This window comes from Aotus nancymaae, unplaced genomic scaffold (genome assembly GCF_030222135.1).
Source record: "Aotus nancymaae isolate 86718 unplaced genomic scaffold, 86718_ANA_hifiasm-v0.15.2.pri h1tg000011l, whole genome shotgun sequence".
Lineage (NCBI taxonomy): Eukaryota > Metazoa > Chordata > Mammalia > Primates > Aotidae > Aotus > Aotus nancymaae.
The window spans coordinates 47,555,441-47,573,268 of record NW_026988422.1 but is presented as its reverse complement, the minus strand read 5'-3'; the positions used below and the strand labels follow the sequence as shown (position 1 = coordinate 47,573,268).

The window sequence follows — 17,828 nt, the reverse complement described above, 5'->3', positions numbered from 1 at the left end:
AGGAGAATCGCTTGAACCCAGGAGGCAGAGGTTGTGGTGAGCCAAGATTGCGCCATTGCACTCCAGCCTGGGCAACAAGAGTAAAACTCCATCTCAAAAAAAAAAAAAAAAAAGTAAAAAATAGGCCAGGCGCAGCAGCTCAATCCTGTAATCCCAGCACTTTGGGAGGCCGAAGCAGGCAGATCACGAGGTCAGGAGTTCAAGACCAGCCTGGCCAACATGGTGAAACCCTGTCTCTACTAAAAATACAAAAATTAGCCAGTTGTGGTGGCGGGTGCCTGTAATCTCAGCTACCCAGGAGGCTGAGGCCGGAGAATTGCTTGAACCTGGGGAGGCAGAGGTTGCAGTGAGCCGAGATTGCGCCACTGCATTCCAGCCTGGTGACAGAGCAAGACTCAGTCTTGGGGAAAAAAAAAAAAGTCAAAACATAGTAGATGCTGGTGAAATTGCAGTGAAAAGGGAATACTTTTTCACTGCTAGTGAAAATGTAAGTTAGCTCAACCACTGTGGAAAGCAGTTTGAAGATTTCTCAAAGAATTTAAAGCAGAACCACCAGCTGGATGCAGTAGCTCACACCTGTAATCCTATCACTTTGGGAGGCTGAGGTGAGAGGATCATTTGAGGCCAGGAGTTTGAGAGAAGCCTGGGTAACATACTAAGATCCCATCTTTACAGAAAATAAAAAATTAGGCAGGCATGGTGGCATGTGCCTGTGGTCCCAGCTGTTTGGGAGGCTGAGGTAGAGGATCCTTTGAGCCTGGGAGGTCGAGCCTGCAGTGAGATATGATCATGCCACTGTACTCTATCCTGGGCAACAGAGCAAGACCCTGTCTCAGGAAAAAACAAAAAACAAAACAATAAAAAAATGGAAGAAAAGCCCAGGACTACCATTTGACCCAGCAGTCTTATTACTGCAAATACACCCAAAGGAATATAAATCATTCTATTGTACAGACATATGCATGCATATGATCACCACAGCACTATCAAAATAGCAAAGACCTGGAATCAACCTAAAGCTCTATCAATGGTGCACTGGATAAAGACAACATGGCAGATATACACCATGGAATACTACACAGCCATACAAAAGAATGAAATCATGTTCTTTGCAGCAACATAGACAGAACTGGAGGTCATTATTCTAAACAAATTAATGCAGAAACAGAAAACCAAATACTGCAAGTTCTCTCATATAAGTGGGAGCTAAACACTGAGTACATATGGGCACAAAGAAGGGAACAATAGACAAGGGGGCCTACTTGAAGGTGAAAAGTGGGAGGAGGGTGAGGATGGAGAAGCTATCTATCAGGCACTACGCTTCTTACCTGGGTAATGAAATAACTTATAAACAAAACCCCTGTGACATGCAATTTACCCATGTAACAAACCTGCACTTGTACCACTTGGACCTAAATAAAATTTGGAAGGAAGAAAAAATCTTCAGTGGAAACAAAGAAAGAAGGGTGTGGAAAAGCCTCATTTATGGGGTGGTGGTTAGGAAAAGCATGGTAAATCAGGGTCAGGTTTGTTATGCAGATTTAAATTGGTGCCTTCTCCATTGATAAGAATCTGTAGTGACTTAGCATCATCGTTCTCTTTGTGGTATAAAGTGGGAGGAGAGACATGCTTATAAATGGAGATATGCTGCGTGTGAATGGAGATTTCCTTTATAGATGTAAATTTCTCTTAGAAAAGTGTGACTTCTGAGCCTTCATGGAGAAATAAATAAAAAAGAAAGAAAAGTGTGACTTCTAGGCCTTCATGGAGAAATAAATAAATACATAAGAAAGAAAAGTGTGACTTCTGGTCTTGTTCTCTAAGCTTCTCCTGTAGCTGCAGTCTCTCAAAATAATGAGCTCAAAATAATCCTTATGCCAAAGGCTTCTGCAGTTTTTCAATATGCCAAGGTGACATATTTTGGAGTAGCATGTCCTGAACCCCACCACTTTGAAACTCCCTCAACATACAATAAAGTAAGTATGTATTATTTCCACATTATTCTAATTTCATGTTAAGTTAAGTTTAGCCTAAAACTGCCTTCTGAAATATTTTAAGCTCAGCTTAAAGGTTTCTCTGTATACAGTGACTGTAACCGAACTGGATGTGTAAACAGACTAAACTACTCTTGTGCCAATCACAGCATTTTGGCCAATCACAGGCAGCTAACTGTTCAGACCATGTTCAAATAAGACAAATGCCAAGCTGGAACCAATCTAGCTGTTTCTGTACCTCACTTCTGTTTTTCTGTACGTCATTTTCTTTTTTCTGTCCATAAATATTATTTGGCCATGTGATAGCCCTGGAGTTGCCCTGAACCTATTCGGGTTTAGGGAGCTGCTGGATACTCAGATCATTCTTTACTCAGTTAAACTCTGTTAAATTTAATTTTCAAGTTTTTCTTTTAACATTTATCACACTGCTAGAGCTAATTCACTCCCATCGAAAAACCTAGCCCCGTATCTGGACCAGAGACCAGTCTTGTCCTTTGTTGTGAGGAATTGAAGGCAATATAATTCAGTAGCTCAAGTGACACTAGCTGCTAGTCTGACTTTGCCCTATTCTTTCAGGACTTGGGTTATTCTGCTTTTTTCTCACTATTAATGGTAACCCCACAGTTCAAAGTACCTAAATTTCTGGTCCTGTTTTCAGACCTTTTTTTTTTTTTTTTTTTTTTGAGACGGAGTTTCGCTCTTGTTACCCAGGCTGGAGTGCAATGGCGCGATCTCGGCTCACCGCAACCTCCGCCTCCTGGGTTCAGGTAATTCTCCTGCCTCAGCCTCCTGAGTAGCTGGGATTACAGGCACGAGCCCCCATGCCCAGCTAATTTTTTGTATTTTTAGTAGAGACGGGGTTTCACCATTTTGACCAGGATGGTCTCGATCTCTTGACCTCGTGATCCACCCGCCTCGACCTCACAAGTGCTGGGATCACAGGCGTGAGCCACCGCGCCCGGCAAGACCTCTCTTAAATTGACTAACTCCCTGCCTAAACAGCTCTCTCAACAATGCTTTCACTCATATTTCTTTTCTTTGTCTGTGCCATACACATGGTAGAAAGGTGTCAAACGTTAAATTTTGTTTTTCCTGTATTTAGAAGTATTTAGCTCTTAAATTTCTTCTTTCATCAGTTTTAGGAATTTTTAAAATCAAGTAATTTGTCCTTCTGATCTAAATGATCACATTTTATTGGCATGTAGTTATTCATAATATTTTATTTTTTTAAGGCGGGTAGGATATATAGTGTGAAAATTTAAAAGCTGCTGTAACTCCAGAAACATTTTAAGACTTGAGAGAGACATGACTGATCTGAGTCATGTAGCATGTAGTTGTAACTTCTGCTTCTTAGATTATAGATTAGGCCGGGCACGGTGGCTCACCATTGTAATCCCAGCACTTTGGGAGGCCAAGGCGGTCAGATCACCTGAGGTCAGGAGTTCAACACTAGCCTGGCCAACACAGTGAAACCTCGTCTCTACTAAAAACACAAAAATTAGGCTGGGTGCAGTGGCTCACGCCGGTATTCCAGCACTTTTGGAGGCCAAGGTGGGTGGATCATGAGGTCAGGAGTTTGAGACCAGCCTGGCCAACACAGTGAAACCCGGTCTCTACTAAAAATACAAAAGTTAGCTGGGCGTGGTGGCGGGCACCTGTAATCTCAGCTACTTGGGAGGCTGAGGCAGGAGAATTACTTGAACTTAGGAGGCAGAGGCTGCAGGGAGCCGAGACTGAGCCATTGCACCCACCCTGGGTGACAGAGCTAGACTCCATCTCAAAAAAAAAAAAAAAAAAAAATTAGTTGGGCATGATTGTGGGCACCTGTAATCCCAACTACTCCGGAGGCTGAGGCAGGAGAATCACTTAAACCTGGGAGGTGGAGGTTGCAGTGAGCCGAGATTGCGCCATTGCACTTCAGCCTGGGCGACAGAGCGAGACTCTGTCTCAAATAAATAAATAAAATAAAATAAAATAAATTATAGATTGACTCTCTTTCTCATTGTTCTTGTTCTGTAAATGACAAGGAAAGACCAGAGACCAGACCACTTCCCTTTCCAGTCAATGACCTTTGTCATAGGTTAACCGCCTCCTTGTACCTAATTCAGAACAGATGGCACAAAAGACTCCATGACTGTTTCATCTTCAGTGTAGAATGTTAAGCATACCTTTCTTGAAAGAAAAATACCACTTTGATCAATCAACTCATTGTAACTAAGCATTAACGCTTACATAAAAAGATGCTGAAATTCTATTAAGCTTGCCTAAACTCTGTCGGTATAAATAACCCCGCACTTCTACACGTTGGAACACTTCCACTCTTTGAAATCTGTGCTTCCTGGATGGCTATTCTTGAACTCTACACTTAATCATATTTTCTGAATCTTGTTATTTAAGGTTGACAATATCAATGTTCACTTTTTATTTCAGTTATTGACAATAATTGCTTTTGAGAAAGAAAAGTGGCTCAGCATAGTCTAAGGAATGTGAAGTATGCAAAGTTTATCAGGTCCACAGAGACAGGAACACCAGACTTTAATCACAGCCCCTGCAGCCATGCCTGGAGGTAAATGTTTTATTTTCCTAAAATGTTACCAGGAATTACACAATGTAACCCTGACTCATTATCTTCATGTTCCTGGGTTTTGTGATACAAGAACAATGCAACATTAGCCAATCGATAGCTTATTTTAGAGAGCCAATGTTAATTCTCAGTAAACTCTTTAGGGACTGCTCTCTAACTTCTCTTTTTTCCTGGGTAAACCCACTCCTAACTGCTGCTAATTGGAGCATATATTCAGGGGAACTTTAATCTCTGATTCTCTGGCTGTAGTCCTCAACCTTAGCCAAAATAAACTTTCAAGTTATATTAATTTTGGCTTCAGTTTCTTAAAAAAAAAAAAAGCTGTTGATATGGAGACTCAGACAGATAACTAACAATTAACTTTTCTTTCTTTCTTTCTTTCTTTTCTTTTTTTTTTTTTTTTTTTTTGAGGCAGGATCCCAACCTGTTGGCCAGGCTGGAGTGCAATGGCTTGATCTCTGCTCACTGCAGCCTTGACCTCCTGGGCTCAGGCCACCCCACCTCAGCCACCCAAGTAGCTGGGACTATAAGTGCATGCCACTGTGGCTGGCTAATTATTATTATTTTTTTTGTAAAGACAGGGTACCATGTGTTGCCCAGACTAACCTTTTAATTTTAATATTATATTTAAAGCTATGTTTTCCCTCTGAGCACTATTTTAGTTATATTTCACAAATTTGATGTTATATTTTTGTCATATTTCATTCAAAATATTTTTAAATTTCCATGTGTTTTCTTCTTTCATCTACATGTTTTTTGAATATATTTTGCTCAATTTCCAAACGTTTGGGGATTTAAAATTCATCTAACTTTCTCCTCAAAACAGTTCGGTGATGTACATGGTGCAAGTTAGCACATATCAGAATTGTGACTGTTACTTTCCCTTGTTTGTTGGTAAGCATGAATAGCCTTTTTTTAAAAAATTATATTTAGATGAATAAAATTTTTTCAGTCTTTTACTGCTTTTCTCTTTCATATATTGTTTAAAAAGATCTTAAGAATAATAAATTAAGGTTAACCTAAATTTAAAATAGAATTATCTGCCAAGCGTAGTGGCTCACACCTGTAATCTCTTTGGGATTTAAAGCACTTTGGGAGGCAGAGGCCGGTGGATCACCTAAGGTCAGGAGTTCAAGACCAACATGGTGAAACCCCGTTTCTTTTAAAAATACAAAAATTAGCAGGGTCGGGTGGTGCATACCTGTAATCCCAGCTACTCAGGAGGCTGAGACAGGAGAATCGCTTGAACCTGGGAGACAGAGGTTGAAGTAAGCTGAGATCACGCCTTTGCACTCCAGCCTGGGTGACACAGCGAGACTCCATCTCAATAAATAAATAAATAAATAAAATAGAATTATCCTTTTCTTCTGTTTCTAGGGTTTTATTTCTTTATACTTAATTCTTTTTAAAAATTTTTTATATTTAGATGAATTAAAATTTTTCAGTCTTGTATTGCTTTTGTCTTTCAGTATTGTTTAAAAAGACCTTCTTAAGAAGAATTAAGGTTAACCTAAATTTAAAATAGAATTATCCTTTTCTTCCATTTCTAGGGTTTTACTTAATTATGCTTTTTTAAAAAATTTTATTTTTCCATAAGTTATTGGGGTACAGGTGGTATTTGGTTACATGAGTAGGCTCTTCAGTGGAGATTTGTCAGAACCTCGTGCACCCATCACTTGAGCAGTATACACTGCAGCGTATTTGTTGTCTTTTATGAATAGCCTTTTGACTCTGCATTAAGAAACCCTTTCTGCTCTCTGTGTAGCATGTGTCATATCTGGCAGGCACTCTGCAAGAATCCTACTGTGCTCCCATCTGTCATACTTCCATATAACTTCAGGCATAGAGCTCAAAAACAATTTTCTAAAGAGATTTTTGTTTCTATTTTGTTAATAAATGTAACAGGGAAAAAAACAAAATGCTTACATATCTTCATAATTCCTTGAATAGAAAAATGTTTAAATTATAATTTATTTTATGTTCTTTTTTAACTTATTTTATTTTATTTTGTGACAGACTCTCACTCTATCTCCGGGCTGTAGTGCAGTGTCTCGATCCCAGCTCACTGCAACTTCAGTTTTCCATTTTGAAGCAATTCTCCTGCCTCAGCCTTTTGAGTAGCTGGGACTACAGGCACGTACCACCACGCCGGGCTAATTTTTTGTACTTTTAGTAGAGATGGGGTTTCACCATGTTGGCCAGAATGGTCTCAATCTCTTGACCTCGTGATCAGCCTGCCTCGACCTCCCAAAGTGCTGGGATTACAGGATGAGCCACCGCGCCCGGCTTAACTTTTATTTTAGGTTTGCGGGTACATGTAAAGGTTTGTTACATAGGTAAACTCATGTCACGGGGTTTGTTGTACAGATTGTTTCATCACTCAGGTATTAAGCCCAGTACTCAATGCTTATCTTTTCTGCCCCCTCCCTCCTCCCAGATTCCATCCTCAAGTAGATTCCAGCGTCTGTTTCTTTGTGTTCATAAGTTCTTATAATTTAACTCCCACTTACAAGTGGGAACATGTGGTAGTTTTCTGTTTCTACATTAGTTTGCCAGGGATAATGGCCTCCAGCTCCATCTATGTTCCTGAAAAGGACATGATCTTGTTCTTTTTTTTTTTTTTGAGACGGAGTTTCGCTCTTGTTACTCAGGCTGGAGTGCAATGGCGCGATCTTGGCTCACTGCAACCTCCGCCTCCTGGGTTCAGGCAATTCTCCTGCCTCAGCCTCCCGAGTAGCTGGGACTACAGGCGCGCACCACCATGCCCAGCTAAGTTTTTGCATTTTTAGTAGAGACGGGGTTTCACCATGTTGACCAGGATGGTCTCAATCTCTTGACCTCGTGATCCACCCGCCTCGGCCTCCCAAAGTGCTGGGATTACAGGCATGAGCCACCGCGCCCAGCCCTTGACCTTGTTCTTTTTTATGGCTACAAAACATTCTATTTATTTGTTTATTTATTTAGAGACGGAGTTTTGCTCTTGTTACCCAGGCTGGAGTGCAATGGCGCTATCTCGGCTCAACGCAACCTCCACCTCCTGGGTTCAACCAATTCTCCTGCCTCAGCCTCCCAAGTAGCTGGGACTACAGGCGCGTGCCACCAAGCCCAGCTAATTTTTGTATTTTTACTAGAGACGGGGTTTCACCTTGCTGACCAGGATGGTCTCGATCTCTTGACCTTGTGATCCACCTGCCTCGGCCTCCCAAAGTGCTGGGATTATAGGCGTGAGCCACCGTGCCCAGCAACATTCTAGTTTTTTAACTGAAATATCATTATGGCTGGGTGCAGTGGCTCACGCCTATAATCCCAGCACTTTAGGAGGCCAAGGCAGGCAGATCACTTGAGATCAGGAGTTTCAGACTAGCCTGGCCAACATGGTGAAATCTGGTCTCTACTAAAATACAAAGTTAGAGAGAAACACCATCTATACTAAAAATACAAAAAATCTCAGCACTTTGGGAGGCTGAGATCCCACCACTTTGGGATCCCACCACTTTGGATGGCAGATGCCTGTAATCCCAGCTACTAAGGAGGCTGAGGCTGAATAATCACTTGAACCTGGGAGGCAGAGGGTGCAGTAAGCTGAGATTACACCAGTGCACTCCAGCCTGGGCAACAGAGTGAGACTCCATCTCAAAACAAACAAACAAACAAAAACCCCCAAAAAACTGTTATGCTTTCTGTAAGAAAATCAGAGACTAACTACCTTTCATCTTCAGAAGAAAGCTTGTCCTAGGATGGAAACAGAATACAGGTCACAGAGTTAAAGGGCTCACCAAAAGAACCTCAGATGAACAGGCAAACAGGAAAATTAAGAGTTTTGTTGTTGTTTTTTTTAACTAAAGTGCTTATTTTAAAATTGCCATTCTCGAGGAGACTTTGGATGCTTCTAGATCTTGCCAAATCTTCAATTCTGTACAACAAATTCCTTCCTGATGTCCTTTTGAAGGAACTTATCTGAGGATAAGATCAGTCTGGGTTGTCTGGTGGTATCTTCTGTTACAGAAACAGAAAGAAAGCTGCCATCCCAGGGTTAAAATAATTTAACTTTCATATTATAAAAATGAAAGTTCAAGTTTCAAGTGCAACACTGACATCTAGTGGAAGAAATATTTCAGTAATTTACCAAATAAACTAAACATTTTTGTTTTTGTCAATTGGGGAAAAAAAGATGTGGGGCCGGTGCTCACATCTGTAATCTCAGCACTTTGGGAGGTCGAGGTGGGAGGATCACGAGGTCAGCAGTTCGAGACCAGCCTGGCCAACATGGTGAAATCCTGTCTCTACTAAAAATTAGCCAGGCTTGATGGCTGGCGGGTGCCTGTAATCCCAGCTACTCAGGAGGCTGAGGCAGGAGAGTCGCTTGAAACCGCAAGGCAGAGGTTGCAGTGAGCTAAGATCATGCCACTGCACTCCAGCCTGGGAGCAAAAATCTGTCTCAAAAAAAATAAAAACATTTGTCGACCAGACGCGGTGGCTCAAGCCTATAATCCCAGCACTTTGAGAGGCCGTGGCAGGCAGATCACTTGAGGTCAGGAGTTCAAGATCAGCCTGGCCAACATGGCAAAACTCTGTCTCTACTAAAAATACAAAAATTAACTGGGTGTGGTGATGGGTGGCTGTAATCCCAGCTACTGGGGAGGCAGGAGAATCACTTGAACCCGGGAGGCAGGGGTTGCAGTGAGCTGAGATCACACCACTGTACTCCAGGCTGGATGACAGAGCAAGAGTCTGTCTCAAAAAAAAAAAAAAAAAAAAAACCCTTTTGTCTTTTAATAAGTGTTTGTTTCCTAAATACAGGTCAGTGCCATTGATAGAAAAGGTTTCCAACACTTATATTTAAAATATATTCTGGGTGACTTGTGTGAGCAGGACCCTGGGACCCATGAATGACCAGTTGTTCAGCAGGATATTAGGTAATCTCTGGCATCCACAGAACTTATTTGGACAAGTGAACAAGGCCTGTTCCTACTCACAGTTTTTCTTTCCATTAGAGCGCTCATGAAGTGTTTTGACAGTAGCCATACAGACTATGGGTGGGGCTCTGACCATATCCTTTAAAGATGCTTGGAGATAATAGTGAAATAATAGTTCTTAGACCCCAGGGTAGAGTCCAGAAAATAAGAGGAGATTAAAGTAAGATTTTTAGGCCAGGCACGATGGCTCATGCCTGTAATCCCAGTACTTAGGGAGGCTAAGGTGGGTGGATCACTTGAGGTCAGGTGTTTGAGACTAGCCTGGCCTCATGTCTAGTAAAATATGAAAATTAGCGGGGTATGGTGATGCATGCCTGTAATCCTAGCTACTTGAGAGGCTGAGGCAAGAGGATTGCTTGAGCCCAGGAGGCAGAGGTTGTAGTGAGCCGAGAGCACACCACTATACTTCAGCCTGGGAGACGGGAGAGAAACCCTGTCTCAAAAAAAAAAAAAAAATTAAGATTTTTAGATAAGATGTATGCAAGAAAGCTAGATGCAGTGGGACACACCTGTAATTCTAGCACTTTGGGAGGCCAGGATGGGAGGATTGTTTGAGTTTAGGAGTTTGAGACCATCCTGGGCAACATAGTGAGACCTCATCTCTGGTTAAAAAAAAAAAAAGAGTTAGCTGAGCATGGTGGTGTGCATCCATAGTCCCAGCTACTTAGGAGGCTGAGATGGGAGGGCTGCTTGAGCCCAGGAGATGGAGGCTGCAGTGAGCTATGATCCTACTACTGCACTTTACCCTTAGTGACAGAGCAAGACCTTGCCTCAAAAAATATATTATATATGCGGCCGGGCACTGTGGCTCATGCCTTTAATCTCAGCACTTTGGGAGGCCGAGGCAGGTGGATCATGAAGTCAAGAGATCGAGACCATCCTGGCCAACATGGTGAAACCCCATCTCTACTAAAAATACAAAAAAAGACTGGGCGTGGTGGCTCACGCCTGTAATCCAAGCACTTTGGAGGCCAAGGAGGGTGGATCACCTCAGGTCGGGAGTTCAAGACCAGCCTGACCAACATGGTGAAACCCCATCTTTAAAAAAAAAAAAAGAAGAAAAGAAAAAAAAGTACAAAACAAAATTAACCAGTCATGGTGGTATGTGCCTGTAGTCCCAGCTACTTGGGAGGCTGAGGCAGGAGAATTGCTTGAAACAGGAATATGGTGGTTACAGTGAACTGGGATTGAGCCACTGCACACCAGCCCGGTGATAGAGCGAGACTCTGTCTAAAAAAAAATATATATATATATATATATGCAAAAAAAGAGGCATTTAATATACTAACCTAGATCAAATAAAACAAACATACTGAATACATATAGCCATTGAATAAGTTCTGAATTGTTCTTGGTTCTCTTTCAAGTTTAGTCTTGCTAAGAAGTCCTAGCAAATTGCCCTGCTGTTCTCTGGAAGACATGACTGGTTCTAATGTTTAAAAGAAGCCTGATGGCTAGAAAAATCTCTCACTTGTTCAATGTCTTCTATGAGCAAGGTATTGTGCTAAGATTTTACATGCGTTAATTCATACTGAGTTTCAGACATACAATCCTGAGGTGTAAAAACTATTACATCTGGCTAGGCATGGTGGCTCAAGCCTATAATCCCAGCACTTTGGAAGGCCAAGGCAGGTGGATCATTTGAGGTCAGGAGTTCGAGACCAGCCTGGCCAACATGGTGAAACCCCATCTCCACTGAAAATACAAAAATTAGCCGGGCGTGGTGGTGGGCGCCTGTAATCCCAGCTACTCAGGAGGAGAATCATTTGAATCTGGGAGGCGGAGGTTGCAGTGAGCAGGTTGCATCTATTTTTATAGATAAAAAAGGCATGCTCACTTCGGCAGCACATATACTAAAATTGAAACAATACAGAAAAGATTAGCATGGCCCCTGTGCAAGGATGACATGTAAATTCGTGAAGTGTTCCATATTTTAAAAAAATTAAAAGAAGGCTGGGCGCGGTGGCTCAAGCCTGTAATCCCAGCACTTTGGGAGGCCGAGGCAGGTGGATCACGAGGTCAAGAGATCGAGACCATCCTGGTCAACATGGTGAAATCCCGTCTCTACTAATACAAAAAATTAGCTGGGCATGGTGGCGCGTGCCTGTTATCCCAGCTACTCAGGAGGCTGAGGCAGGAGAATTGCCTGAACCCAGGAGGCGGAGGTTGTGGTGAGCCGAGATCGCGCCATTGCACTCCAGCCTGGGTAACAAGAGCGAAACTCCGTCTCAAAAAAAAAAAAAAAAAAAAAAAAAAAAAAAAAAAAAAATTAAAAGAAAGAGAAAAAAAAATAAGGCTCCAAACAAGTTTAATAACTTGTCAACATCAAATGGTTAAGTAGCAGAGTCAGAGACCAGATCACAATTACTTCTTTTCTTTTGTTTTTGTTTTTTTTTTTGAGATGGAGTCTCACTCTGTCGCCCAAGCTAGAGTGCAGTGGTGTGATCTCAGCTCACTGCAACCTCTGCCTTCGGGGTTCAAGTGATTCTTCTGCCTCAGCCTCCAGAGTAGCTGGGATTATAGGCGCCACCTCTGCAGTCTGCACCCTCAGAGACCCTGGAAGTCTTCCCTACCCCATCCCAGCAGGTTCAGAGGTGTCTTCTCCCACTGCCTGGCCTCTCTCCTCTCCCAGGATGGCTCCAATCTTGGAGCAGGGGTTCAGGATGAGCAGGGGTGCTATCACAGACCAGCCAGGTGTGCACAAGCTTGGGGCAGTGCTGACACACCAGCCCTCTGCTGTCTCTGCCCCCTCCGGAATTTGGGCACCTGTGAGCATGAGAGGGGAAGCGAAGAGGGGCTGAGGGTGGAAGCCAAGTGAGGGCAAAGAACAGCTTGGCACTGGCCTGCAGGAACCCATTGGTGCAAACAGCCTGGCTGCCAAGGATGCTGATGGTGCAGTGGAAGGCAGACAGGCTCCTGGACAAAGGAGGCAGATCCCCGTAAGATCCCACCTTCAGGGCAGGGATCTTCAAGACCACACTGGGAAACATGGTGAAACCCCTGAAGGCTGGGGGTCAGGTGCCAGTCCCTGTGGATCTGAGTAGGCACTTATGGTGCCTTGTCGGGCCAGCCCATGGCCACCTATGGACCAATCAGCATGCACTTCCTCCTCTCTGAGGTCCATAAAAGCCCCGGACTCAGCCAGAGCGGGCAGAGGATGGAGAGACCATGGGACTACCAGCTGCAGAGAGGAGCCACCCACTCCAGGCCTCCTCTCTGCTGGAAGCTAAACACTCCATGGGACAACCTGCCTACAGAGAGGAGCTGCCCACTGCAGGTCTCCTTTGAGCTGTTCTAAGACTCAATAAAGTTCCTCTTCATCTTGCTCACCCTCCACTTGTCTGCATACCTCATTCTTCCTGGACACAGGATAAGAACTCAGGCAAAGGCATCACCAGTCACAGAGGTTTCTGGCCAGAAAAGTGACAATCCGAAGATCTCATAACACATGTTTTCACTCCTATGTAGAAACTAAAAAAATTGATCTCATGTAGAGAGTTGATTGGTGGTTACCAGAAACTGGGATGAGTAGTGGGGAGGAGGGGAAGAAGATGAGTCAGTTAATGGGTGCAAAAATATTGTCAAAATAGAAGGAATAAGATCTAGTTTTCAATAGCTCAATGAAGTGACTATAATTAACAATAATTAATTGTATATTTCAAAATAGCTAGAAGATTTGGAATGTTGCCAACACAAAAAAATGATAAATATTTGAGACTGTCAATATCTCAATTACCCAGATGTAATCATTATACATTGCACTCATGTATGTATACCTTGGCTCCAAAATAATAGAAAGAAAAAAAGAAGGCTGGGGCCATAGCTCATGCCTGTAATGCTAGCAGTTTGGGAGGCCAAGTCAGGTGAATTGCTTGTTGCCCACACTGGGCAACATGGTGAAACCCTGTCTCTACAAAAAATACGAAAGTTAGCCAGGCATGCTGGCCCATGCCTATAGTCCCACTATTTAGGAGGCTGAGGTGGGAGGATCAGTTGAGCCCAGCATGTCCAGCTGCAGTGAGCAGTGTTTGCACCACTGCACTCCAACCTGGGTAACAGAGCAAGACCCTGTCTAAATTTTTTTTTAAAAAGGCCAGGCATGATGGCTCCCGCCTGTAATCCCAGCACTTTGGGAGGCCAAGGCAGGTGGATCACGAGGTCAAGAGATCGAGACCATCCTGGCCAACACGGTGAAACCCCATCTGTGCTAAAAATACAAAAATTAGCTGGGTGTGGTGGCGCGCACCTGTAATCCCAGCTACTTGGAATGCTGAGGCACTAGAATCACTTCAACCCAGGAGGCGGAGGTTGCAGTGAGCCAAGATCCCGCCTGGCGACAGAGTGAGACTCCTCCATCTCCAAAAAAAAAAAACTTCAGTAAAGCTTCATATTTCTTTGGTTTTATGAGACATGCCCACATATAGATAGCACAGAATCTTGTACATTTTGGGGACAGATATTCACACTTGTCACACATGGTCCTTTTTTGGATCATGCCAATTCCTTCAAGCAGTTCATCCCTAGAAGCAGGTAAACAGGGACATCATCACCACGTGGATAGGTTTGAAATCGTAACTGTAAATATTCACATTGCCAGGCAGAGTTAATCCTAATAGAGTCTGGATATGGAATGTGCCAGGTGTTTTTGTTTTTGAGATGAAGTCTCACTCTGTCACCCAGGCTGGAGTGCAGTGGCACAATCATAGCTTACTGCAGCCTTAACTTCCCAGGTTCCCAGGTTCCAGCAATCCTCCCACCTCAGCCTCCCAAGTAGCTAGGACCACAGGGGTGCACCCACCATACCTAGTTTTAGTATTTTTGATAGAGATGGGGTTTTGCCATGTTTCCCAGGCTGGTCTCAAACTCCTGACCACAGGTGATCTGCCTGCCTTGGCGTCCCAAAGTGCTGGGATTACAGGTGTGAGCCACCATGCCCAGTGTGAAGTGTGCCAGTTCCGATTAAGGGTGAAAATAAGGTGGAATATCTTTCCCCAACTCGCCAGCATTTCCAAAACAAAAAGAAAACATTTGAGGAATAGCGAATAGTGGAACTCATCAATACAAGAAGGTTTGTTTTCCTTAAGAATGAGGATCACCACTTCGAACTTAATACAAAGAGCTTGTGTTTTTCCTACATTCACAAATATAACAGACCCTCACCTAAAAAAAAAAAAAAAAAAAAAAACAACTATAACAGTCGGCTGGTCCGAAGGTAGTGTTATCTCAATTGACTGTTCACAGTCAGTTACAGATCGAACTCCTTGTTCTACTCTTTCCCTCCGTTTCAATACTGCACTTGACTAGTCTTAAGAAAAAAAAAATGTACACACATAAACAACATGTGTGCAGGTACACTTACACGTATGATATATAAGTGGTGCAAATAACTTTTAAAACTATACTTATTTATTTATACATTTTTATTTTTATAGAGACAGGGTCTCTGTTGCCCAGGCTGGTCTTGAACTCTTGGGTATAAGTAATACTCCTGCCTTGGCCTCCCAAAGTGTTGGGATTACAGGCGTGAACCACCTCACTCAGTCTTAACTATTTTTTTTTTTTTTTTTTTTTTTGAGACAAAGCTTCGCTCTTGTTGCCCAGGCTGGAGTGCAGTGGCATGATCTCGGCTCACTGCAATCTCTACCTCCTGGGTTCAAGCAATTCTCCTGCCTTAGCCTCCCAAGTAGCTGGGATTACAGGCACCCACCACCATGCCTAATTTTTTGTATTTTAGTAGAGATGGAGTTTGGCCATGTTGGGCAGGCTGGTCTCAAACTCTCAACCTCAGGTGATCCACCTGCCTCGGCCTCCCAAAGTGCTGGGATTAGAGGCATGAGCCACCATGCCAGGCCAACTATTTTTATATAATTACAAATTTACAGCTGGGCTTCATGGTTCATGTCTGTAATCCCAGCACTTTGGGAGGCCCGAGTGGGAGGATCACTTGAGCCCGGGAGTTTGACATCAGTCTGGGCAATATAGAGAGACCCCATCTCTACAAACAAAAAATTACAAATTTACAAAAAAACTTGCAAGAATATTACAAGGAATTCCCATCTACCCACTAGACCCACAAATGGTTTCTGTCTTGCACCGCTTGCTTTATCATTCTCTATGACACACATTTGTTTGTATGCATGCATGCACATATATGTACATATACAGTTTTGGAACCACTTAAAATTAAGTTGTTATTGGGTATAGAGGGAAACTGTGTTCTTTACCCCTAGATACATTTGTGTGTATTTTCTAAATACAAGGACGTTCTCTTATATAACCAGTACAAAGACCTAAATCAGGAAGTTTAGTATGGATGTCATACTATTCAATCTACAGTTCCTGTTCAAATTTCATAAATTGTTCTACTAGAGTCCTTCACAGCTATTTCTTTTTCCTTATTCAGGATCCAAGCCAGGATTATATATTTGCATTTAATTGTAATGAGTCTTTGATCGCTCTTTTTTTCCTGGCAGTTACAAAGGCAATCTTTGGTCTTAGTCTGGAACTGGTCCTCAGTGTCGAGAGCACAAGCCATATATTTTGTAGAATGCTATTCAATTTGCATGTGTCTTATGTTTCATCATAATTAGATTCAGGTTAGGCATTTTTGGCAGGAATAAAAACGATACTATATCTGTATTAGTCCATTTTCACACTGCTATAAAGTGGCCAAGACTGTGGTGGCACATGCCTGTAGTCCCAGCTACTTGGGAGGCTAAGGCAGGAGAATTGTTTGAACCTGGCAGGCGGGGGTTGCCGTGAGCCGAGATCATGCCACTGCACTCAGGTCTGGGCAACAGAGCAAGACTCTGTCTCAGGAGAAAAAAAAAAAATTGCCCGAGACTGGGTAATTCATAAAGGGAAGAGGTTTAATTGACTCACAGTTCCCCATGGCTGGAGAGGCCTCAGAAAACTTACAATCATGGCAGAAGGCAAAGGGAAAGCAAGATACCCTCTTCACAAGGCCACAGGAAGAATGAATGCAGGAGGGACTACCAAACACCTATAAAACTATTAGATCTCGTGAGAACTCATTCACTGTCATGAGCGTAGCATGGGACTACTGCTCCCATTATTCAATTACCTCCACCTGGTCTCTCCCTTAACACATGGAGATTCTGGGGATTACAAATAGTTGGCATTTTCTTACAAGCAAAAGCTTTCTCTTCTTTCTTATTTACTCATTCATTATTATCAATATGGGCTCATGGAATTTTATTTTATTCAATGGGTAATACTCCATTTCTATCATTATTTATTTTGATGCTCGAATTGTCCTGAATTTGGTTAGTAAGAGACCTTCAAGTTAGATCCTTTGTCCCTTTTGATGTGTTCCAATCATTCTTTTTTTCCTTTTTTTTTGAAATGGAGTTTCACTCTTCTTGCCCAGGCTGGAGTGCAATGGTGTGATCTCGGCTCACTGTAACCTCCGCCGCCTGGGTTCAAGTGATTCTCCTGCCTCAGCCTCCTGAGTAGCTGTACAGGCACATGCTACCACGCCTGACTAAGTTTTGTGTTTTTAGTAGAGACAGGGTTTCACCATGTTAGCCAGGCTGGTCTCAAACTCCTGACCTCAGGTGATCTGCCCACTTTGGTCTCCTAAAGTGCTGGGATTACAGACATGAGCCACTAATTATTCTTTAAGCCCTTTTCTTTTTCTTTTTCTTTTTTTTTTTGAGACGGTCTTTCTCTGTCGCACAAGCTGGAGTGCAGTGGTATGAACACGGCTTACTGCAGCCTCAAACTCCTGACCTCAAGCCATCCTCCTGCCTCAGCCTCCCAAGTAGTTGGGACTAAAGCTGTGTGCCACCACACCTGGCTACTTTGTTTTTTTTAGACAGACAGAGTCTCACTCTGTTGCCCAGGTTGGTCTCCTACTTCTGGCCTCAAGTGATTCTCCTACCTCAGCTTTCCAAAGTGCTGAGATTACAGGCATGAGCCACTGCTCCTGGCCTTTTAAACACTTTTCTAATTTGACACAGGATATTCTATACTCATCTTATTCTTTTGCTACCCCAAGAGGAAAATAAAGAAATCAAATCTGGTGTTAGGTGTGCTCACTGCTATTGGTGTGTCATTGTTTCTAGGTAGGCCCTTCCTGTAGAAAATGCTAGAAAAAAATATATATAAATATACCTGTGTGTGTGTATGTGTGTGTGTGTGTATATATAGATATATAGAAGTCACACTGACTTCTCTACTACCAAACCAACACTGCCAGCATTCATGCTAGCCCTCCTCTTTTCCATATTTGTAAGTTCATTTCCAACAGTG

At 42.8% G+C, this 17,828-nt stretch overlaps 1 non-coding gene across 1 annotated transcript; it reads left to right on the top strand.

Moving 5' to 3' along the window:
- Window positions 1-11,383: 11,383 nt before the first annotated feature.
- On the top strand, window positions 11,384-11,490 carry LOC135274345 (U6 spliceosomal RNA). Its single transcript, XR_010342190.1, has one exon. It is a non-coding gene; the product is annotated as a U6 spliceosomal RNA (small nuclear RNA).
- The last annotated feature ends 6,338 nt before the right edge of the window (window positions 11,491-17,828 follow it).